Below are 10,060 nucleotides of genomic sequence, written 5' to 3' on the forward strand. Positions count from 1 at the left end.
TCCTAGGACATGTTCTTAAAGAAAAGCGGACCCCTGAATGTCCTGCTAAGGATATCTTTGAGTGGGCTTTCAATGAAGCCTAAAGCTCATGGAGAAGGAAAACCAGGATTGCATGCATCTTTTCTATTTTTCTTATCAGACGGGTAACCAATTACCTTTTTCTCCTAGTGGAAAAGCAGATTAGCCTCTAGTACCCTTAGGTTTTCTTACATGGTACGTGCCACTCTTTTTACTTACTTTGTTAACTGCTTCTGTGTTTTTTCAAAGACTTTTTTAACCTTGGTTAAGTGAGATGCAGAGACTTTGTAATTCTGTGACTGAGTACATATACCATTTAATATGGACTGGATTGTACTGGACTGAACCTAGTAAGTTTACAAAATCCACTACTAGATGATGAACCTATAATAGGTAGTAATATTGATAAATCCAAAATCCATAATCATGAGGCAAGTTAACCAGGGATAATCAAAACTGAAAAATCACCTTGAAGAAGTACGAAAAATGAAATGACAGAGAGAACATAATTATAGAAAAAATAATACATACAAATCTGGGTGCACATAAAATAATACACAAAAGATGAGTCAAGTTTAAAGGCACTGTGGATGTCTACTAATTCTAATAGTGTATGCAGACACTGAATTTACCTATGCAAATTTATAGGTAAATTTGGTCTTCTAACCTTAACCATTAATTTAAGCACCTATTTTGTGTCATATTCTCTTCTAGACAAACAGAAATATGATAGTGAACAAGGCAGAAAAGGTCCCTGCTGGCAGGGAGCAAGTGAAGGAAACCATGCACTAAAGGAGGCAGAACAATATGTGGATCGTGTGTGCCAGTCTCTAGTTGACTAGATCCAGGACATATTTTACCCAGGATTTGTATCAGAAATTATAAGCTTTATACATTTCTCCAAGCCTTTGAAGCACCGTTTTTTTGGTTTTTCAGTCTGTAAAAACTATTCAAAAAAGCTAAAACATAAGTTAATTTGAGAAGCAGTTACTAGACAAAGCTTGAACTTTTAAGAGATGACTTGCTTGTAGAAAATGGAAGTTCAGATTGTGCTGGAATATAATTTCAACATGTTTCATTAACTCAAGTGTAGTACTTGTCTAGACACTTAAGATCCAAGATAAAAGGTACAAATACAGCCCGTGTTTAAAGTTTAGCAATCATCTCATTCAGAAAGTACAATATATGGTCATGGGACAGACAAAAATAAAGCCAGTATCTGGTGCCCATGTTTTTAGTTCTAGCACTTTGTGGCTAGGTGAAAAACAAGTTTTAATGTGTGTCCCTTAAAGTTAAAATTAAGCACATGGGCACTAAGCCAATATTGACAGATACATATTAACTCTATCTAGCCAAACAATTCTGTTACACATGACAATAGAAAGCAAAAACATGTTTGTAATAGTGGAGTTCCAGCTAGCATGTCTCTAATGACTAATAAAAGCTTGGGAGTAGAATCTCAGAAGAACACTAACTGTAATTCTGAGCTCCTGACATGGATATCTGCAGATTTATTTATTTTATTGTCTTTTATCTTATTTACCTTAGGTTGGCAGATTTGAGTAGAGAGCTGCCAACAGACCAATGCCAGGACTCATGCTTAAATTCAGATATAACACTATTCAGTCACCAAGAAACTGTTGGCATTTAAAATGTCTTTGCTTCTCATCACCTCAGTTTCTTCAATGAAAATCAAATAAATGCTATTCAACAATTTCCAAAGTTACTTCCAGATCAAATGCTATGTGGGTTTTGAAGACAATGTCCCATATAAACCCATCAGCATCTTTTCAGTAAAGAGTGCACTATTCAGATAGTGTCTTGAGAAACGACACTCACTGATCAGTGGAATGGGAAAAGGTAAAACTGGAAAGCATAAAACTTGGATTTCCATCTTGTAGCTCCACCAATTGTTGCTACTGTGGTTAGTGTGTGAATTTTTATTTAGCCCTCCTCTTGAAAAATCAAATGAGCTTACATGAAAAGGTTCTGATTAACATAACAAAACCATGACATTATTAGGCTCATATAAGTGATTCTGCTTCATGCCATCATTGTCATATGAAAGGGTAGAGTCTGAGAAATAGCACTGGCATTGAGAGTACAGTGTTTATAGGCCCACTAGGAAGATTAGCTTTCATAGAGTAGATCTTAAATGAATTATGTTCAAATTATACACAGGATTATTTAGGTTACCTTGACAATTGATACAAAAATTTTATTTGCTTAAAAAGTTGTAAATAATAGGAAACATTGTTTTGGAAAAAAATACTCACAGACTATGGTGAAAAGTTGGGAGGCCTATGCTGTATGACAAGAAATGGTTATGAAGAAGGGGCATTAAAATCTGACATTTTGTCATAAGATCCGATACCAAAAGATATTTAGTATTAAGTGAGGTTCTATTTAGTTTTCTTTTTTTGAATTCTGAATCTATGGCTAAAACAAAATATTTTATGTCATGGTGAGAATTTGGCATAACTTACAGAAAAGAATTGGCTGAAATCCACAGAATTGTAATTGTAAGTTAAGAGAAGTATAAGTATGACCGAATAAAATTCTAGTAAAATCACTCAGGTATAGACCTCTGCAAATACAAATTAATGTAAATGAAAACCACATATTGAAAATAAAACCCTTCATTAACAAGAGATTTTATAAGGGAAATGAAAGTGACTTGTACACTAGAAAAATTGCTATATGGAACAAAGGATTGATATCTGGAATAAAGAAAGTAATATGAAAACTCATTAAAGCTTAACTGAAGCAAAAAAAAAAAAAAAAAAAAAAAAATGAAGGGAAGTAGAAAGGCAGGCCAGTGACTCAAAGGTGATGTAGGACTATGTCACAGATTAGGAGAGGTAAGCATTCTCAGATCTTATTTTTTTTCATACATTTATAGGCTTATCGATACACAATAGTTTATTTTTATGTGTTTATGTGACTGTACTGAGCAAAAACGTACTCTTATATCACTGAAAATACACCAAGTCAAGTAGCGAGTTAGGGAACCAGTTTTATTCTAATAGCACTATCACATGGTTGAGAACAAGCAACCAAAACAAGAAGTCAAGAGTTAAAAACTCAGGCTTTTCTGAAACTGCCAAAAAGTGGCTGACATTAAACAGTTGTGTTGAAACAGAACAAGGTTTCAGTGTAAGTAGGATTTTTGGAATCTGAGTCCAAGAGGTCTTTTATGGTATCTTTTTTGATGTGTTGAGGCACAGAACAAAGACCTTAAACAAGAAACAAGGTGAATTTGAGTTTGGTCACAGTTCATGGCAGCAGATATGATGGTTATCTATCCATCTGTGGAGTTCAGGAGCCCCTAGTGGGATGGTGAAACAGACATACTTCCAGAAGACTTGGGTTGTAGAAAACATACATGAGTTAAGACTGAAGCCATTTTAGCTGCATTTCTAGGTTTAGCTAGATTCCCCCAAAGTCTTGTGGGATTAACAGGATTTTAAAATAACAACAACAACAAACAAACACATAAAACCAACTCCCTCCCCCAGAAAAGGAAAACTCTGGGTAGTGTTTTTTAAAATTCTCTTTAGAGTTTACTTTGTAATATTTTCTTCTTGGGGATATGCAAAGGAACATCAACAAACAAATCAATAAAAATGTTTTTCTCAAAGATATGGTTTGGCTTAATCAATCATTTGAAGATGCATGAGCTATCTGTTTAGGACATGTAGTAATATAACAGCCCACACTAATGTCAAGGTATACTCAATTCATATCTTCTTTCTTGCATTCTTATGTATTTGAGTGTAGGTTTTACACATATTTTTGCAAAAGCCAAAACCAAACCAAAGCAAAAACCAAGCACCATTTATCAGATTTTTAGCTTTCCAAAGAAAACAAAATATTTTACAGAGTTTGACCAAGGTCTAAATTTATTTGAAGGCCTTTTTGGTATCTTAAGTACATGGTTATGTTTTTCTTAAGCATAATTAGATTTCATTATGTGCCCAATAAACATTTTATTGTGGTTTTACAATGCTATTGGCATATATCTGTTTAGCAGCCAAAAAGCCTCCATTGTCACAGTGCGGTCAGGAGTGGGAACTTGAGTATTTAGAAACTGGGAGACTTGTGTGGTTGAGGCTGAAGTGGTGTCAGGGGCAGGAGGGTTGGCCTCCACCCACTGCTGAGGATTTTAGCTCCTCCTGAGAGATAATACATGTTTTCGCTCACTACATTAACTGTTGGAGGAAGGCTGTCAGCAGAATATTCCCACTGCGGTACTCTTGACTTCTCTTCCCATTCACCTTCCATACATGACAAGACTGCATCTGCTCTAAGCAAGTGATGAAGCATCAATGTGAATGCATTCGTCTGCCACACAGGAGGAAATTAGTGATTCCAGAGTCAGGTAAAGTCCACAAGGTGTCACCCTTCCTAATTCCCTTCACACCCCATGTTCCGGAAGGGGCATAATGCTTACTTGCCTGACTTTCCTGTATTAATAACTTTTCCCATTGCTGCATCAAATGCCTGACAAAATATAGAAAGGGTTTCTTTCTGTTCATATTGTATTTGTTCTTTTGTGTATGTGTTTGTGTTTGGGAGGATGCCCTGGTAGCCTGAAAAGGCCCGAAGGTGACTTGCAGGAGTTGGTTCTCTCCTCCTGGATTCCAGTGATCCAACTCAAGTCTCCAGGCTTGGCACAGGTACTTTTATCCAATGATCCACCTCCAAGTCCACTTTTGCTAAAATTTGCTAAATCCTGTCTGGTAAATTACAAATTCAGTGTTAGGACCTGATCACACAGCATTGCAGTTGGGAAAGAGAGAGAGATGAATGCTGGTCCTCAGGTCTCCTTTTCCTCAGTCTGGGATCCCAGGTTATAGAATGGTACTGCTCACAGTTATGATGAACCTATTTACTTCAATTAATTCAACGAAGATACTCCCTCACAGACATGCCAAGAGTGTGTTTCCATGTTGATCTAAGTCCCATAATGCTGAAAATCAAGATTAACTATCACATTTTTCCATATTGTCCTGGTTTGATTGAAATCCAATCTTAGCTTCAGGCACTTATCAAAGTTGTTTTATCCTGTTATCTTTTTTATTTTGAATATACTTTAGAGTGTTTTATGATTTCTTTTATTTTTAAAAATTGGAAAAAAAAATAGTGATGACCCCCAGGATTCCTCTTTCTGTTTTGTCTGACTGTGTAGTATTACAACAGTAGACAAACTGATAGATTAGATCTGAATAGATAGCTACAGTGCCTGAATGTGAACAATCTGAGACAAAATTATATGGGACTCTCTTAGTTCTTGATCCTCACAAAATATTTGAGACACAAAGAAAAATGCTGCAATAAGACTTAGTAAAGTGAAGGCAACTACATTCACAAAGAAGCTGGTATCTATCGAAGATAGCAATGGACCATCAGAATCTGGAGTTCTGTCCTTTTAGCCATTCATTTTTTTCTTATCTTTGTTGTTCTCTTTCTGTGTCATGACTGGTCTACATACAAGATGACCATCTCCCATTTGTAATTTGCATTATTTTGGAAATTACTGACTCCTTTTTGAGACTGGTAAAGGTCTTCTGTAGTTGATGTCATGACTGGCTGCCTTCTACTTAACCCAAAGGCCATGTGATACATGGATGTCACATTCAGAACATGATTTGAACAAGATTTTTCACTTTTGCTGTAATTTTTGAAATTATAACATAATTACATTATTTCTGCATTACCTATCCTCCCTTCAGCACTTACAATGTATATACCTTTTTCCTATCTATATGGCCAATTCTTTTTTAACTGTCCTTCTAAATACATAAATACAAAATATTCAGCCTGAATGATATTTCCTATAGCTACATGAGTTAGGGGCTGACCATTTGGTATTAGATAACCAATTGGTAGCCTTTTCCTGATGAAGGCCATTTTTCCCACAATTAAGCATTCTCTAGTTGCAATAGTCCTTTGTCCAGGGTTTATACCCCAGGAGAGTATCTCCTTCTATGTAAGCCTATCCATTGATGTTGTCATTGTTCCAATCCCATTTTGGTAGCTTTGCTGATGAGACTTCAAGGGTATAGCCACTAAGCTGATATTTCCAGGGACAAACACATAAAGATATCTCTAAAATTTCTATCCTATGCTATAAAAAGTAAAAATAAACATCCTCAAAGGATGAAGGAGGCCTTTATTTTTCCAATCCTATGATATCTCAAGGGAATGAGACATGTCAGTTTCCAACCCTTGACTCTCTCTTTTTTTCAATCATTGGTTATAAAGGTCTTAGAGGAGTTGACCTATGCAAAGATGTGAGTCATTTGCAAACAAATGCACAACGGGCCTCGCCTCCAATTGTAGACTGTAGCATCATACACCTCATTAGAATTTTAAGATCTCAGGTGTAAAAATTTCCACTGTGAGGCAGTCACAAAGTATGCATACAGCTACAAGGTGAGGAGTGTCAGAATGAGGAATCCTATGTGGTCATTTTGCACTGAAAACATCCTGTATATTACAAAACCAATGCAGTGCCGCCTTCCCTCAGAGCCATTTCATTGTATGCAGATGCTTCCCAAGTTTATTATTCTTATGTCAAATGGGTGAAGATGAAGTCCCATCATATATCTTGAGTTGTGCCTAGTGAAGTATCTTGCAATTACTGGATGCCTTATTAATGCTGTCTGAATAAAAAGTGTCTGTCAAGATGTGTACAATAGAATCTAGGCATTATACAACTTAAATAATACATGACTATGGAAAAGAGGTCACATTATAAAATTCAAATATAGAGACCTTTTACTTGAAATATTAATACTGATTTCAACTATTTTTTCCTCAGCTAAAAATTTTGCCTGGATGTTTATAAAAATTTGATGTCTGAAGTTCAGAGAAGATAACTATAAGTTGATAATTAATCAAGAGGACATAAAGAAAGGATTATGTAAGTCAGCCAAAAGAGCATTCATTTTTTTAAACCATTTCTTTAAAAGGTAAATTATTTAACCTACACCTAAGTGTGTCCAAATCTAACTGAAACTATGGTGTATTCTAAAGAGCACAAATCAGTGGTTAAGTTGTAGCTTTTTACTTCTCATATTACAAGAAACTTCTGCCTTATAATAAGTCATCATGTTTTCTGAACTATTCATATTTATTCAATGTGTGTGAGTGTTTTCAATGCATATATGTACATGCACTTTGTGTGTGCAGTGCTCAAGGAGGGAGCAAGAGGGCACTGAGTACCTGGAATTGGAGATAAACATGAATGTGAGCCACTCATGTGGGCATTAGAAACTTTAACTAGCCCTCTCCAAGAGTGTAGCAAGTGCTACTAACCATGACCTACCCTTCCTATCAGAATCTGGATGTGTGTGTTGCTTCTCTTTTCTTAGGTCTAAGGCATAGCTTAAACGAAAACATCAGCGACCGCAAAGAGAAAATCTCATTGCAAATCTTTGCTCAAATGTCCTTAAACACAAACTGCTATTTAATCAAATAAATGCATTTCCCTTTAATCAGCATTTAGTGCTTTCTCCTCATCCTGTTTTCTGTTTCTGGGCTCCTGAATGCCTTCTGAATACTTGCTTTGATCATGTGCTCCTGTTTGAGATAAAAATCTCCTAGTCTTAACTGCACTGAAAGCATAAAAACACATCTATATCACATTCTGGTAAATGTTTGAAGTAATGTTTTAAATAAAGGAGTGATTTTTACCTTTCTTTGAGAAAGGTAGAACAAAAACAGAAGTGTTGATACTTCTGTATGGGAGGAAGTCTATTTCATCATATTCTAAACTCAGGGTAGATGTTTTCTTTCCATATATGCAGGATATTAAAATGTTCTCTCTCCTCTTTCTCTCTCTCTCTCTCTCTCTCTCTCTCTCTGTGTGTGTGTGTGTGTGTGTGTGTGTGTGTGTGTATGTGTGATTTATTGTGAAACCTCCTTCCCAAAAAAGCTCTGCTGTTTTAGTAGAGTTCAGTATATTTCCTTTGGGGAAGATTAAATAAAATATGTTAACTCAGTTAAATTTGGAATCCGATGACAAATGACTAAATGTGTTCACACTGAGTAGGCACAGGAAATTGGTCCAGTGAGGGACTAAACTCGGGGAAAATGTTTAAGTGCATGCTGGTAACATTTTGTAATGTGTTACTTTAGAGTCTGTGTTACAGTATACCATTAATTTGTGATAGTAAACTAAGTAACATTCCTGCTTACCTATATTCCCAGAGATTCAGATATGTACATATAAAGATAAGATAATATAAAAATAAGAGGGTGGAATACATTTTCATTTTTTGTATGTAACATTTTAAGAAAGAAAGGGACATCTTCCCTTATGCTAAGTTTTGTGTCTCTGCCTCCAGGTAACTCAGGAACTATACAACTATTTACCTCCAATAAAAGAACATAATAATTCTAGAGACTAGGGTATAGCCATAGTGTGCTGATTTTCACTTGGTAGGTTTGGGACTTTTGTTTCTTTGCTTGCTTCTTTTCAATATGAAAAGGTCTCAATGTTTAGGTATGGGTTTTTGCTTCTATTTCCAACAGGTATTAGATGAGAGCTCCATGGATAAGTTAGTTGTTGATCTCACTATCCGGGAAGGGCATTTATGGTAGCCTTTCCACAGTTGCTCAAATTGTTAGTTGGTGGCAGTCATGTAGGTCTCTAGACCTTTCTTCCGTTTTCTATTCAAACAAATAATCTCTTTTATGTTCTCTCTCTCTCTCTCTCTCTCTCTCTCTCTCTCTCTCTCTCTCTCTCTCTCTCCTGTCTTCTATTCCTACCCTGACTCAATCTTCCTAGTTGCACGTGTTTTCCTCTCCTCCCCCTCTCTTTTCCTACTTCTCTCTCCATTCACTGCCCTCCCACTTCCCATGTGCTCTGGGGGATTTGTCCCTTCCCCCTTCTGTGAGGGACTTTATATGAATCTCTTAGACTACACCTTGTATCCTAGTTCTTCTGGTGGTGTGAATAATAGGCTGGTGATCCTTTGATCTAGGTCTAAAATCCATATATGAGCAAGTACATACCGTGTTCCTCTTTTTGTGACTGGGTTACCTTATTCAGGATGGTTTCTTCAAGTGTCATCCACTTGCCTGCGAATTTCAAGATACCATTATTTTTTTCTGCAGAGTAGTATTCCATTGTGTAAATGTGCCACATCATCATTATCCATTCTTCAATTGAGGGGCATTTAGGTTGCTTCCAGGTTCTTGCTATTACAAATAATGATGCTATGAACATAGTTGAGCAGATGTCTTTGTTGCATGGATGTGGATCATTTGGGTATACGCCTAAGAGGGGGATTGCCGTGTCCTGTGGTAAACTAATTCCCATTGTCCTGAGGAACTGCCATACTGATCTCCAAAATGGCTGTATGAGTTTGCACTCCCACCAGCATTGGAGGAGTGTTCCCCTTTCTCCACATCCTCTCCAGCATGAGTTGTCATTAGTGTTTCTAATTTTAGTCATTCTGGCAGGAGTAAGATGGTATCTCAAAGTTGAGCACTTTCTTAAGTGTCTTTCAGCCTTTTTGATTACCTGTATTGAGAATTATTTCTTCAGTTCTGTACCCCATTTTTAATAGGGTTATTTGGTGTTTTTGAACAGAAGCAAACACCCATACCTAAACACTGAGTCTAACTAGAATCCAGATGCAACCAGGTTGCAGAAACACATAGAGACAGCTGACCTGAACAAGGAGGAGCTAACGCCTCCCCCCCTCCCAAGACTGATAGCTGGGAATCCAGCATGGGAGTGACTCAGGCTCCCCTCAATATGGGTCTCAGCCAGAAGGACTGAGCAGTCTATGGGACCTCAGACAGTGGAACCAGGATGTATCCCTGGTGCACAAAAGGACCTTGCGAACACATCCCCCATGGAGGGATACTGCCTTAAGCTAGAGACAGGAGAGAATTCCTAGTCCCTACTTCAAATGACCTGTCAGATCTATATGACCCCACCTGGATGGCATTGACCTACATGTGGAATTGGGATGGGGGGATGGGAGGGGAGGGTGGTCAGGGTGCATGTGAGGGGGCAGAGATG

Source organism: Phodopus roborovskii, unplaced genomic scaffold (assembly GCF_943737965.1).
Source record: "Phodopus roborovskii unplaced genomic scaffold, PHOROB, whole genome shotgun sequence".
In the NCBI taxonomy this organism is placed as follows: domain Eukaryota; kingdom Metazoa; phylum Chordata; class Mammalia; order Rodentia; family Cricetidae; genus Phodopus; species Phodopus roborovskii.